This window comes from Dipodomys spectabilis, unplaced genomic scaffold, assembly GCF_019054845.1.
Source record: "Dipodomys spectabilis isolate Male_0828 unplaced genomic scaffold, ASM1905484v1 ptg000363l, whole genome shotgun sequence".
Lineage (NCBI taxonomy): Eukaryota > Metazoa > Chordata > Mammalia > Rodentia > Heteromyidae > Dipodomys > Dipodomys spectabilis.
The window spans coordinates 6660307-6675755 of NW_024871040.1; the positions used below are offsets into that span (position 1 = coordinate 6660307).

Genomic DNA, 15449 nt, shown 5'->3' on the forward strand with positions numbered 1-15449 from the left:
GAAACAAAGGACCTCTTCTTAATTTGTCCTATCATTTTTAGATGACTCTGTATTCTTTACCTCATACATGATGTATACACATGCACACCTGAGGGAAGGTGTGAGCAGATCACAGAATCAGTGGAAAGCAGGTGAAAAATTACTGCAAAGGGGGCCATCAGCTGCATTGGCAACTCAAGGGCAGTGATTGGAGGGAGGGAATGAGAGAGAAAGAGGGAACAGCCGATATTAAGCAAAAGGAAAAAAATGTACATATTACCAATTTGTAAAAAATAGTTTTATTGTTAAGGGCCATAGAGTTCATAAGCAATATAGATTGAGATAACTATCACTATCATTGTGAAGATTAAAAAATGTTTGTGACTTTAAAATAAATAAAAGAAAAGAAAGTATCTAAAACTATGGAAGAATATACTGAACTGTTAGTGGTGATTATCTCTGTATCCATAGGGGCTTAGTAGTAATGATATGTTTTCTAAGTCCTTTAGGTTTATGAAGCTGATACTTCCATATAAATTACTTTTGAAATCAAATAGCAGTCATACAGTTAAAAAAAAAAACAACTTTCCCCATTGTTCCAGTTTTCCAAGTTCAAATCCTGATTCTACTATAGACTGGCTATGACTTGAATTTCATGGCTCCATTAAAGGTGAACTCTACAAGACCATTGAGAATCAGGCTGTCATACCAAAGTGGGAAGGCGCTATCATTACCATACAGCATGGTCTACCACCCTACATGGACAGCCTGCAAGATTCTGCACCTCCCATACCCAGGTATAAGGAGAAAATAAGGGTGATGGTAGGTGGCAGGTGAGAATGGTCGGGAGATAGTAACAGGTTGGCTTGGTGTTTGCTTCAGGACTGATATTGGGATTGGTTTATAGGTTCCAAATCTAGATTGACCTGACCCTGTGGTTCCTTCTCCAGATTCAAGAATCTTATGTAAGTATCTGCTGCATGAGTGGGTGCAGGCATGCATTTCTGGTTCTGGCTAAGCCAGCCTCTCACAACCTCTCTGCATATAGCTGATGACTCTGAGTTACACACACACACACACACACACACACACACACACACACACACACACACACACACACACACACACACACACACACCCCCCTTGGGAACTTTTTTGACCTCCCTTCCTGACCCTGAGCAGGACCTTGCTATACACACACACACACACACACACACACACACACACACACACACACACCCTTGGGGACTTTTTTGACCTCCCTTCCTGACCCTGAGCAGGACCTTGCTATACACACACACACACACACACACACACACACACACACACACACACACACACACACACACACACACACACACACACACACACACACACACACACACACACACACACACACACCGGGGACTCTTTTGACCTCCTTCCTGACCCTGAGCAGGACCTTGCTACACACACACAAACACACACACACACACCCCGGGGACTCTTTTGACCTCCTTCCTGACCCTGAGCAGGACCTTGCTACACACACACACACACCCCACACACACACCCCGGGGACTCCTGACCTCCTTCCCGACCCTGAGCAGGACCTTGCTACACACACACACCCCGGGGACTCCTGACCTCCTTCCTGACCCTGAGCAGGACCTTGCCACACACACACACACACACACACACACACACACACACACACACACACACACACACACACACACACACACACACACACACACACACACACACACACACACACACACACACACACACACACACACACACACACACACACACACACACCGGGGACTCTTTTGACCTCCTTCCTGACCCTGAGCAGGACCTTGCTACACACCCTCCCCCGCCCCCCCCACACACACCCCGGGGACTCTTGACCTCCTTCCTGACCCTGAGCAGGCCCTTGCTACACCAGGATGACAAGGAAGAGATGAGTAGCCTCACCTGGGAACATAAGAGCACCTACTACTACTGAGTGCCTGCAGAATAAAAGAATGTGGCTACAGCCTTCAAAGGCCCAACAGACTAGGCTAGTGGCTAAAGAATAGAGGGTGCTGGGTGGCTCAGAAATTGGACAGAGCTAAAGGGAAATAGGCCCTGAATACTAGGCTGCCATCCTGTCCTTAAAGAGCTTTGACGACTATATAGCAACCTCACTGTGGTGAGTTGTGTGTCCCTGTCTTTTTTTTTTTTTTTTGAGACAAGGTTTCACGATGTTGCCCAAGCTAGCCTCCAACTTCTGGGCTCAAGTGATCTTCCTACCTGTTTCCTGAGTGCTGGTACTATAGGTATGTGCCACTGTGCATGGCCATTCTTTACTTTGACCTGACCTATGTTCTAGTTTTCAAAGCCTATTCAGTTTCTGCTACTCCATTTTAACAATAAAGACATCAGGCCAGAGAGGGCAGAGGACTGCCTAAGGCCATGTTGCCACTCAGTGCCAAACAGACTTTCCAACACAACATCAGCACTGTTTATACTTTTACAAACTATCCCATTAACATACAGCTTTACTAAAGTGAGTGCCTAGGCTCATTTTTCCTCAAATTCGTTGTGCAGCGCTGTAACTTGTGCTCTTCCAAATGAGTAGAGAGCAAACTCATCACACAGCCACCTCTTCCTTCACTTCCTCACTGGCAACTACATTCCCTATCTAGTGCTACTAGCTGGATGGCTTACAACAAAAAGCAAGGTCAAGCCCAGGCCCTAAAGTTTATTAGCACAGGAGCTAAAGAGGCACATGGATAAGAATTCTTCATAAGGGGCTCCAACAAAAGCACCTGATTTTTGCTCCCCCCCAAAAAAGTGTATCATTCTGAGCTCCCCTCAGTGATTTAAACAGGAGCTAGATCAGGCCTAAGAATCCCTGTTGCTTAAATATGCACCCTGCCCCCCCCCCCCATCCTAGGCCATTTTCTAATGAATGTAGCTTCAGAAACCCAGCTCTAGAATGAGACACTACCACAAGAGCAATATTAACAGAAGAGAGTCTTTGAAAGGGACTGAAAACCTCAGCCCTGTCCTTCAGAATGCACAGCCCTAAGCCACAAGCCCCAGTGGCTACAGAGAGATGATATAAATTGGGGCAGGGAACAAGCTTGTTGAGATCTTATACCAGCCAGCATCTGGTCCATTTGGGATACTGCTGATCACTTAAGAAACAAGTACACACCTAGTTTTGAAAAACATTTCTCAATTTGAGATATCTAGGATGACAATACGGTGCTGAAAACTAAGGCACCCTGATTTGCAATACTTGATAATCTGTTAGGAGTTCAGAGCCTAAAGGTGATGAGCCCAGCATCCTTACTCTCATTACCTTTGGTCCGCCCTTCAGGAACCAGACAAGCTAGAAAACACAAGAGCTGAGTATTGTTGCAGGTGCCACAGAGGAACTTGTCCTCATGAAGAAGTCTCTTTGGAGGACTCTGGGGTTCAGATCCTAGGTTCTAGAGCACTGTAGGAATTTAGGAATTGTTTGTTTTTAAAAGAATCCCTGGACCAGAATACACAGAGGTGCCCAGAAGTGTTGATCTTAGCTACAAAGATGACAAATTTGAGCTGGGCACTGGTGGCTCACACCTATAATCCTAGCTATTCAGGAAACTAAGATCTGAGGCTCCTGCTTCAAAGCCAGCCCAAGCAGTAAAGTCTGTGAGACTCTTATCTCCAATTAACCATATGAGCTATAGCTCAAGTGGTAGAACGCCAACCTTGAGCACAAAAGCTTAGGGACAGTGCGCAAGCCCAGAGTTCAAGCCCCAGGACTGGCAAATAAATAAATATTACAAATCTGGGTGGTAAATAGCTGACATAATCCCAACATAGGTTATCCCTGGTGGGCACATATTTATTCCCATGACAACCTGAGCCTGTTTGTGCAAGTCTAGAGTGCCACCAAACCACATGTTGGCAGTGACGAGCTCAAATTCTATGAATGCCTACATCACACTCATAGGAGGTTGGAGTGAGAAATGAGTAGGCTAATTGGAACTTGGGACGTTACAGAAACTAACTTTAAAATCTGAGACAGAGCTAGGCACTGGTGGCTCATGCATATAATCCTAGCTACTCAGGAGACTGAGATCTGAGGGTCACAGTTTGAAGCAAACAAGGGCAGGAAAGTCTGTGAGACTCATCTCCAAGTAAGCACCAAAAACCTGGAAGTGGAGCTGTGGTTCAAAGAGGTAGAGCACTAGCTTTGAGGGAGAAAAAAAAAGCTGAGGGACAGTTCCCAGGCCCTGAGTTCAAGACCCAGGACTGGTACCAAAAAAAAAGTAGTATTTTTTAATAGTCTGAACAGTGTTCAAGTCCTTAGGTTAGCCCTCTGAGTTCTGGCCTTCAAATATTATGACCAAGAGAGGAGTAACTTTTTTCCAGGGGGGCTGCGCTGGTCTTTTTCTCTGGTATCCTGGCTTGTGATGTTCTGGGTAGATGTCCAGGAGTGGTATGGCTGGGTCATAAGGAAGATAGATCTATGTTTAGTTTTTTGAGGAACCTTCAGATTGCTGTCCAGAGTGGTTGTGCTAGTTTATATTCCCATCAACAGTACAACAGGGTTCCTTTTCCCCCCACATCCTCACCAACATTTGTTGTTCCAATTCATGATGTTGGCCAATCTAATTGGGTTGAGATAGAAGCTCACATTTATTTTATGGCCAGGAAACATGAGCATTTCCTTATTTGCTTCTTTGCCATTCTAAACTTTCTTTCTGAGAAGTTTCTCTCCTTAGCTCCTTTGCTCATTTAGTGATGGGTTTATTAACTCTGGTGGAGTTGATTTCTTGAGCTCCTTGTGTATTTTGCCTATTAGGCTTTTGTCAGATGTATTGCTGGTAAAGATCTTCTCATAGTCTGTTGGCTGTCTTTCTAAGTTAGTAACTATGTCCTTAGCTGTGCAGGAACTTTTTGTTTTTATTTAATCCCATTTGTCAAGTCTCTCACCTGTCTGCTATGCCCCTTGGGACTCTTTTCAAAAAGTTTCTGACTATGCCTATGAGTTCTAGTATTTCTCCTACTCCCTTTTGCAGTAATTTTAAAGTTTCAGGTCTGATGTTGAGGTCTTTGATCCTCTTTGAGTTGGTACAAGCGCATGGTGACAAACTGGGATTCACTTTTAGTTTTCTGCATATGGATGCTCATTCTTCCCAACATCAATGACTGAAAAGGCTTTTTTCCCACTGTGTATCTTTGACTCCCACTCCCTAACTTCTTATGACTTTTGCCTTTAAAGAACAGCATGTAGGTTGAGTGTTGGTGGCTCATGCCTGTAATCCTAGCTCCTCAAGAAATTGAGATCTGAGGATTACAGTTCAAAGCCAGCTGGGCAGGAAAGTCCCTAAGACTCTTATCTCCAAATAACTACCACAAAACTGGAAGTGGCACTGTGGCTGAAGTGGTAGAGCACTCACCTTGAGCCGAATTGCTTAGGGACAGCACCCAGGTCCAGAGTTCAAGCCTCATGAAAAAAAAAAATAGCATGCAGGTACAGTACAGTGGCCCATACCTGTAATCTTTGCAACTCAGGAGGTGGAGATCAGGAGATCATGTTTTTTTTTTTTTTGGTTTTTTTTGGGTCCGGTCGTGGGGCCTGAACTCTGGGCCTGGGCGCTGTCCCTCAGCTCTTCAGCTCAAGGCTAGCGCTCTACCGCTTGAGCCACAGCGCCACTTCCGGCTTTTTTCTTTTTGCTTATGTGGTGCTGAGGAATCGAACCCAGGGCCTCAGGCATGCAAGGCAGGTGCTCTACCACTGAGCCACCTTCCCAGCCCCAGGAGATCATGGTTTGAGTCCAGCTGGGTCAATAAGACCCCATGTTAATCATTTAGTGGGTGGTCTCAACTATGTGAGAGGCTATAGATAGAAGACTTTTAGTTGTAGTTGTAGTTGTGGTTTTAGTTTAGTTTTAGTTTTAGTTCAGCCATCTCTGAACAAAAATGTGAGACCCTATGTGAAAACTAAAGCGAAGGAGGGATCAAGTGGTAGAATCTCTGCTTAGCAACACTAGACCCAGAGTTTAAACTCCAGTACTGCCAAAAGAACCAAAAACTCTAGACTACAGACTTGTATGGTATAATGACTAGCATGGTACAACCCAGATAGCTCTGAGTTCAAATCTCAGTTCTGCCACTTATTCTATGACTTCAGACAAGCTATTTCCTATTTCAGTCTTTGCTTTACTTATCTGTGAAAATGAGACCATTACCTTCCTCACAAAATAGTTGTAGTGAAGACAGAAAGCAGTAAAGGGTAGCACCGTGCTTGGTTCAAAGTGATATGTTCAAGAAACGTCAACCCCTCTTTGCCTCTGCAGTAAGGTCTCTCTGGAGTTTACTGAAGGTGCCCTGCTTCCCCACAGAGCCAAGTCACCACCAACAGATACTAAGTTACTGCTTAGCTACTACTTAACTGAGGCAGTCACAACGTCCCTCTCTGAATGAGCATCCTTTCTGGAAAAAAGATTAGGCCAGACATCTCAACTGTGTATATTTACTTCCTGAGAGGAAATCCAGAATGGGACAGCTTGATCCAGACTGGTCAGATCTTCCTCCCTAAAGTATTAAAATCAGGGTTATGTTGTAGTTCTTAGCACTACAACAACATCAGCTAACAGTCCGTTCTGTATTTAAAATTAGTTTTTGCATTTAATCTCTTGAGCCTGCCTTGAAGCAAACACTACTGTACCATGATTTGCATCCCTTGAGATGTGAAATTAAGGCCCAGAGTAGTTAGGTCACTTACTCATGGCACAGACACAGTCAGAGGCAAAGCTTTCCAATCCCAGCCAACATACCTAATAGGCCATGCTCCAATACTCTGTGTTTACTCACTCCCAGCTTCCAGGTGCCTTACTCAGCACAGGGCTAGGCACCTCAGCAGTTACAAGCAAGTACAAGTGGCTGGATCTGACCCAAGAGCACTTTAAGCTGAGCAATCAACACAGATCAATGTAGTAAAGGTTTGGAAACACCAGTATCCTACAAGGACGAAACATTCTTCAGCAGATGTTCTTTACACCTGGAAATACTACATAATTGAGCCAGTACTTTTTGAAAAGGTTAAGTATTGTCTCAAACTTTTTGCGGGGATGTGAGTATGGAGTTTCAGTGTGGCAAAATGCAAAAAGTTCTGGAGATAGATAGGATGTTTCCACAACAGATCAAAGTACTTAACACCAGAGAACTGTACACTTAAACATAGATTTTATGAGCCTAGGGGCTGGTGGATCATACCTGTAATCCTAGCTACTGAGATCTGAGTACCATGGTTCAAAGCCAGCCCGGGCAGAAAAGTCTATGAGACTCTTATTTCCAATTATGCACTAAAAAAGCCAGAAGGGGAGCTGTGGCTCAAGTGGTAGAGTGCTAGCCTTGAGCAAGAGAGCTCAGGAACTGCACCCAAGCCCCGCATTCAAGCCCCAATACTGGCATCAAAAAAAAAAAAAAAAGATTTAATGTTTTCTACCTTAACACAAAAAAATTGGGGAAAAGTGCTTACAGTTCCATGAAAAATAACCTATTGTACATTGCCTTGTAGGAAATACCTAGAAAGGCAGACTCAGAGATAGGGAAGGGACTGATGGTTACCAGAGGTGTGAAAGATGGAGATGGAATGTTATTGCTTAAACAAGTTCAGAGTTTACTCTGGGGTTATGAAAATATTTTGGAATAGCAATAACCATTACAGAACATTGTTTTTCTCCTAATGTCAATGAACTGTACTTTAAAAATGAGTAAAATGGCAATTTTTGTATACATTTTATCACAATAAAGAGCTTTTTTTTTTTGGTCATGGGCTTGAACTCTGGGCTTGGGCACTATCCCTCAGCTCTTCGGCTCAAGGCGAGTGCCACTACCTGTTTCCAGTGATTTATTGGAGATAAAGAGTCTCTCGGACTTTCCTGCCCAAGCTGGTTTTGAACCATGATCCTCAGCTCTCAGCCTCCTGAGTAGCTAGGATTACAGGCATGAACCAACAGCATGCGGCTCAATAAAGATCTTTTTAAATGTTATTTAAAAAATCAAAATTACATTTTACTAGAGAACATGTTGAATAAAGCTTATTGGCTTACTGAATAAGGAAATAGCCTAGAAATAAATAAACTTTTAGGATTGGAGGCATCTACAATAAAATGTTAAGACGCATCCTGGCAAAGGCAGTTGCACCTGTCTGCATTTCCAGCTTCTCAGGAGACTAAACCTTCTGGGAGCTAGGTTAGGAGGATTGATTGAATCCAGAAGTACAGGGAACATAGTGAGTGAAACCCCTATCTCAAATCTCAAAAAACAGTATTAAGATACCTCACACCTGTAATCCTACCTACTTGGGAAGCAGAGATAGAACTGTGGTTGAAGGCCAATCAGGCAAAAAATTAGTAGGACTCTATCTCAAAAAATAAGTCAGATGGGGGCTGGGAAGGTGGCTCAGTGGTAGAGCGCTTGCCTTGCATGCCTGAGGCCCTGGGTTCGATTCCTCAGCACCACATAAGCAAAAAGAAAAAAGCCGGAAGTGGCGCTGTGGCTCAAGTGGTAGAGCGCTAGCCTTGAGCTGAAGCGCTGAGGGACAGCGCCCAGGCCCAGAGTTCAGGCTCCACGACTGGACCCCAAAAAAAAAAAAAAAAAAAAAAAGTCAGATGTCCCAGCAATGCAGATGTAGGTTGGAGGATTGGTGATCGAGGCAAAAAGCACAAGACCCTATCTAAAAAAATGACTAAGTGGAAAGGGCCAGAGGAATGGTTGAGGTGTGACAGGAAAAGGTAAGAGAGAACTGTGTACAATGAATGATACAACCATTTAAAAATTTACCCAATGGGGGCTGGGAATATGGCTTAGTGATAGAGTGCTTGCTTAGCATGCATGAAGCCCTGGGTTCAAATTCTTTAGCACCATATGAACAGAAAAAGCCAGAAGTGGTGCTGTGGCTCAAGTGGTAGAATGCTAGCCTTGAGCAAAATAAGCTCAGGGACAATGCCCAGGCCCTGAGTTCAAGCCCTAGGACTGGCAAAAATAAAAAAAAAAAATTACCCAATGGTAAGCAACCAGGAGGAAAAAGAGCTACTGTAACAAAGGCTTCTTGTGTACATATGTGCTGGTGTTGAGGCTTGAACTTCAGGGCCTCTCACTCTTGCTTACATCTGGCACCCTACCACATGAGCCACACCTCCACTTCTCTTTTTTCTGGTTATTTGGAGATAAGAATCTCAAGGATTTGTCCACCTGGACTGGCTTCCTATCTCAGTACTCAGCTCTCAGCCTCCTGAGTAGCTAGGATTATAGATGTGAGCCAGCCGTGGCTGGCAACAAAGGCTCTTTTCAGATAATGGACTGAGGGATGATTGCAATGGGGAGGAGGCGGCTTGTCTATATTTCCAAAATATCTAAAATAAGCATATAGTACTTTTAGAGTTTAAATTACTGGGAAGTGAGTTGTTTGCAAGTGTATGTCTAAGATGGGATGGCTACAGCCAAATAACGCTGTAGAGCCAAAAAAAAAAAAAAAAAGTCCAGGTGGCTGGAGGCTTAGCTTAAGTTAGAGTACTTGATTAGCTCGTGCAAAGCCTTCTGTGCAATCAATGTCTCACACTGAAAAAACAAACAAAAGGAAGGAGAGAGGGAAGAAGGTGAGAGACAGCCTAGCACACCACTCGTTCTGTACTCATGAACAGCTGGCCAAGATGTTTACCAGTCCTGAGCATTTCGCACCATCATAAGCTCCTCTGCTATCTGCCCCTAAACAAATGCCAGACAAGCTCCCCAACCAAAGGACCCCATCACTTCTGGGTTGCTGCTGTTGTTTCTGAGTACGAGTTAGTGCTCTTTTTGCTTGCCAGGCTCCCAGCTCTGCATGGTCAGCAGTGGTTGGGATAGTGCCAAACCCTGCCTGGTCAGCAGTCTCAAATGGACAACTTACTCTGTGCTTCAGCATGTCCAAATCCAACAGTATTCAGTCAGGAAGTTGCCGGCATTACCCCATCCTGCCATTCAGCTCATTCTCACTTCACTTCCAGCGCCTTCAGGGGAATCTGCAAGCTCTCTGAACATTTCAGTTCAAAATTGTACACAATGACGGAGAACCTAATTACAAAATGGCAAGGATCTGAAAAAATATTATTTCTCCAGATAAGATATCTAGATGCCAATAAGCACATGAAAAAGACAATATCATCAGTCAATAGGCATCAGCAAGAGAAAATAATAGCAAGACAGTACTTCATATCTGTTAGGCATAAGACTGGAGTAAGAAAAACAAAAAATTAAAAACATGCTCACATACTGCTACAAGGACAAACCTTGAGAACATGCCTAAACAAAGAGGCTAGACACAAAAAGCCACACGTTGTAAACTTTGTTGTTGTTGTTTGTGCTGGTATTGGGGCTTGACCTCAGGGCCTTCACACTGTTCCTCACACTTTTTCCCTCAAGGCTGGCACTCAACCACTTGAGCCACAGCTCCACTTCCAGCTTTGGTGGCTAACTGGAGATAAGAGTCTCACAGACTTTCCTGCCCAGGCTGGCTTTGAACCTCAAATATCAGCCTCCTGAGTAGCTAGGATTGCAGGCAAGAGCCAGTACTGCACAGTGGTTCCATTTTTGCTACATGTCCAGTATACACAAATCAAGGTATGCAGTTTTTTTTTTTGGAGGGTAATAAAGACATTCTGGAATTACATACTGGTGATGACTATGAATACAACCTTGTATATAAAGCCACTATGTTGGACATTTTAAAATAGCAAATTGTGGGGCTGGGAAGGTGGCTCAGTGGTAGAGTGCTTGCCTTGCATGTATGAGGCCCTGGGTTCGATTCCTCAGCACCACATAAGCAAAAAGAAAAAAGCCAGAAGTGGCGCTGTGGCTCAAGTGGTAGAGTGCTAGCCTTGAGCTGAAGAGCTGAGGGACAGCACCCAGGCCCAGAGTTCAGGCCCCATGACTGGCCCCAAAAAATAAAATAAAATAGCAAATTGTGTGATATGTGAATTAAATCTGAAAAAGTTGGTGTATTCTACTAAATAATTGGTTAGGCATGGTTCAAAAGTTTGCAGTTGCTGGGCACCATGGAGCATACCTGTGATCCCAAATATTAAGGAGGCTGAAGAGGGAGGATTGTTGCGTTTGAGGTAAGACTGAACTCACAAGACTAAAATAAGTTTACAGTCAGGAAAGAAAAAGACTGGCTTCAAATCATAATACTCTAGATCTCAACTCCCTGGGTAACTAGGATTACAGGCATGAGCCTGTAATAAAGTGCACAGATTGAATAAAATATATAAATTATTAGTAGTATTTTTATCAATGTCTAATTTCTTCTTTTCTCCTTTGGGAGAATTTGAATTTGAGATCTTATACTCTGAGCCATGCCTTCAGTCATTTTTCTTTTTTTTTTTGCTTTAATTATTCTTCCAGATAGGTTCTTGCATTTTTTCCCAGAGCTGGGTATGAATTGATGCTACCTATGCTTTCTATGTAGCTGAGATTATAGACTGTATCATCATGCCCAGTTTATTTGCTGGGATGGGGGGGTCTCACTTTTTTCTAAGGCTGGCCATTACTACAATCCTCTTTTCTTGTTGGTTGTAAGGCTTGAACTCAGGGCCTGAGCACTGTCCCTGAGCCTCTATGTGCTCAAGGCTAGTGCTCTACCACTTGAGTCACAGTGCCACTTCTGGGTTTTTGAGTGGTTAATTAGAGATAAGAGTTTCACAGGGACTTTTCTGCCTGGGCAGCTTAGAACTGGGATCCTCAGATCTCAGCTTCCTGAGTAGCTAGGATTACAGGTGTAAACCACCAGCACTGGCTAAACCACAATCCTTCTTCATCTCCTGAACTGGTGAGATTGCAAGCATGCACGCCACAGAGCCCTATTCTTTTGGTTAAAATGTAAAAAACATTCTTAGTTCATAGGCCATGCAAAAACAAGCAATAGGGTTAGATTTGGCCCACAATGTGTATAAAGGAAAAAAAATCACCTCAAATAAATTTGGCAACACTAGGTTAAACAAGTTATTATCCTAGCACGTAAATTTTACTTTTCATTTCAGGTCCTATCAATGCCTTTAATATGGTATTATAAAAAATGGTATTATAGGCTTAGATGCTCTAGGAAAGAATAATGATATGTAGCTGTTTCCAAACTCATTTTTACCATCAGATCTTTTGTCATAGGTCTCTCCTCAGGCTAGTGGCCTGAAGAATACACATATTAAAACGCCAATTCAGATTATTTCTCTAAAGAAGTTAAAAAAACTCTAACAAATTAAGAGCATTTTATCCAGCACTCATAACATCTGAAACTAAATATTCACAACTTTTTTTTTAATCTTGAGAAACACAAACAAGTTGAAAAACACAGGCAAGAATTTTTGGCCTGACCTCCACCTTTGTTTAGGGAAGTCAGCTGAACTGGGTCATAATATAGAATCATTGTTCTACAAGACAACAAAGCATTCTTAAACATTCTATCAGGTACTGAAAAAATAAGTTTCATAAAGCACAAAATAAGGAAAATTAGCATTTGATTAGTAAACTAAAAGCTGGGCACTGGTGGCTCCTGCCTATAAACCTAGCTACTCAGGAGGCTGAGATACGAAGATCACAGTTTGAAGCCAGCCCAGGCAGAAGTAGTCCATGAGATTCTTATCTCTAATTAACCACAAAAAGCTGGTAGTAGAGTTGTAGCCCAAGTTGTAAAGTGCTAGCCTTGTGCAAAAGAGATCAGAGACAGAACTTAGGCTCTGAGTTCAAGTACCAGGACTGGCACCAAACAAACAAATGAGGCCTAGAAAAAAATTCTATAAGCAACATTTGTAAATTGACACGCAGGCCAAGTTCATAAAAAGACTGCTCTTATGTGCTGGCTAGGCTATGAACTGCAAAATTTCTCTCAGTTACATACAACCACAACCTGCTCCAGAAAGGATTAAAGAGGGATTTCTGTTCCAAGGAGAAGACTGGATGGAACAACTTCAAAGAACCCTCCGTTCTGTTTGTGAGAGTTTACCAGCTTCTTCTGGTACACAAAATCTTGGAGACATTTCAGAAAATAAGCTACTAACTAGTGAAATGGTTCCTGTCTAGTTATCCAGCCAACAATATTTCAGACACCGCTATCAGATGGGTCATTCCAAAGTCCTTAAAGAGAAAGATGGCACACAGGGCAACCAGGAAGAGATTTTACATAAGATCAAGAGCTGACCTTACTTACAGGAAGATGTAGGCTAGTGGGATGGAGGTGTCAAGAAAAGAAAGCAGGGCAAAGAAATGTTACATTAACTTTGAGGGCAGATTGAGCACCAGATAGATTAAACGTAATTACAGAAACAGAGACACAGGAGGCAATAGGTCTGGCCCATTACTAGTCACCTATAATGAGTTTTCCATTAAAAATTTCTTTTTTTTTGGGGGGGGGGGTCCGGTCGTGGGGCCTGAACTCTGGGCCTGGGCGCTGTCCCTCAGCTCTTCAGCTCAAGGCTAGCGCTCTACCACTTAAGCCACCGTGCCACTTCCGGCTTTTTTCTTTTTGCTTATGTGGTGCTGAGGAATCGAACCCAGGGCCTCAGGCATGCAAGGCAAGCGCTCTACCACTGAGCCACCTTCCCAGCCCCCCCATTAAAAATTTCTTACATTAAGCAAAACCTGGTCTTCCCGTAAAGTTCTACCTCGGTTTAATTCTTAAAGACGAAGCGGAAGCCCTCTGGGCCATAACATTCCACACACACCCCCAACCAGTTTTTAAAGACAGTTATTTCCTGTCCAGTGTTCTTTCCCAGGCGAAACACTCCACTTCTTTCAAAGTTCTTGAACTGTCTCCACTCGAACGAAGAAAGGCCGTCTAGTAGTCACCGCGGGAAAAGGAAGCTCCAAAAAAGCAGTAGGGACAGAACCCAATCGCAAAGGGATTGTACAGAACAACGCTTCCTAGATTCCAAACCCAGTCTCTCAGCAAGTGGTCCGATTGTAAGAGAAAAAAAAAAAAAAAGTCCAGAAGCAAAGCCGGCATCCTAGGCAATTTCGAAGCCACGGGGTTTAAGATCGAGACACGTAGCCCCGTTTAATAAGGAAAATTCAGGTTCAGCGCACAGGTGAGAGATTTGGCCTAGGACGCACAATTAGCTGTCATGGGAGAAGGGCCGAGGTCGAACCCCAGGTCACCCCCAAATCTGTTTCCCACCCTCTTCGGTCCCTCTAGCTCTCCACACAGGGCCAAGTCGCTCCCAGCACGACCCTGAAATAGGCGGTCCCCCAGGGGGGAGTGGCAAGGAGTCGGGGTGGGCTCTCTGCCTAGAAAGAGAACCCGCAGGACCCCCTCCCTTCCCTTCCCTAAGGCCTCAGCTTCTCCAGTCTCTACTCTTGGCCCAGGAAAACACAACGTCGGTCCCCCTTTTCTTCTAGTCCCGGGCCGGGCAGGCTTTGCGGTCTCCGGGCCCCCGGAGCTCAGGTGTTTCGGTCCGTTAGTTCCGGGAAGGCGGAACGGGGTCTGCCGCGCCACCCCCCACTGTCCCCCGCAAAGCCCCTCACATACCTGCCAAAGCCGCCCGTGCCGGTCCGTACGTCCGCTGACTACAGACAGACCGCCGCGTCAGTCAGGAAGATCGTACCTCCGACCCCTCCTACGCCGACTCCGGTCACCTGACGCGGCCACGCCCCCGTTTGGAGGGACTTCCGGAAACAACCGGAAAAGGTTGGTTCTCCACTCTGTGGGCTCGGTTCCGGACTGGAATTCTAAGGTTCCGCCTGGGGACCGGAAGCAGAACAACCCAGTGACCCTTCAGTAGCTTTTTCCAAGAGCCTGGGAAGAGAAGCCACGTTTTGAGAGATCGAATCGGGAGTCTTTATTAGAAGAAAGCTGGCATTGATGGCTCAATGAACCTGCAGCTCCAAATGTTGTTAGCACAAAGCTTATAAAGGCAAAAACCAGGGGCTGGGAAGGTGGCTCAGTGGTAGAGCGCTTGCCTTGCATGCATGAGGCCCTGGGTTCGATTCCTCAGCACCACATAAGCAGAAAAAGCCGGAAGTGGCGCTGTGGCTCAAGTGGTAGAGCGCTAGCCTTGAGCTGAAGAGCTGAGGGACAGGCCCAGAGTTCAGGCACCACAACCGGACCCCCCCCCCAAAAAAAATAAATAAAAGCAAAAACCACCTGATGCAGATAGGGAACTAAACCTAACAAGAGTGTTACATAAGCAAAGCAAGCTAGGTGGCGGCAAGGGGCTTAGGGCAGGAAAACCTTGGAGCAAGACTTTCCTGGAGCTAAACATGACACATCTGCAATTCAATGAGTGACCTATTTCACATCTACTGTTTTTGGACTGAGTGAAGTTTCCCCTGTATGGCCTTAAGATGGCGTTGGGAACAAGATGGCATTGCTTAGTCCCAGTATTTCAGGTCATGGAAGTACTGAATAAAGTTGGGACATATTTCTGCACAAGTGTAAGGATGCTAAGAAGAAGGATGGGAGGCAGGCA

General features: G+C 44.5%; 1 protein-coding gene across 2 annotated transcripts in view; it reads right to left on the reverse strand.

Annotated features, from left to right (window-relative positions):
• The window catches only part of Rnf185 (ring finger protein 185), a 39479-nt gene extending 24879 nt beyond the window's left edge, over window positions 1–14600 (reverse strand). Inside the window, exon 1 of one of the 2 annotated variants that reach the window (XM_042666307.1) lies at window positions 14510–14600. The gene's annotated coding sequence lies outside the window, so the exon portion shown is untranslated. Of the gene's footprint in view, window positions 1–9901; window positions 9990–14509 lie in introns of those variants that run through there. The other variant, XM_042666308.1, reaches the window with a different exon arrangement.
• Between the last annotated feature and the right edge of the window lie 849 nt (window positions 14601–15449).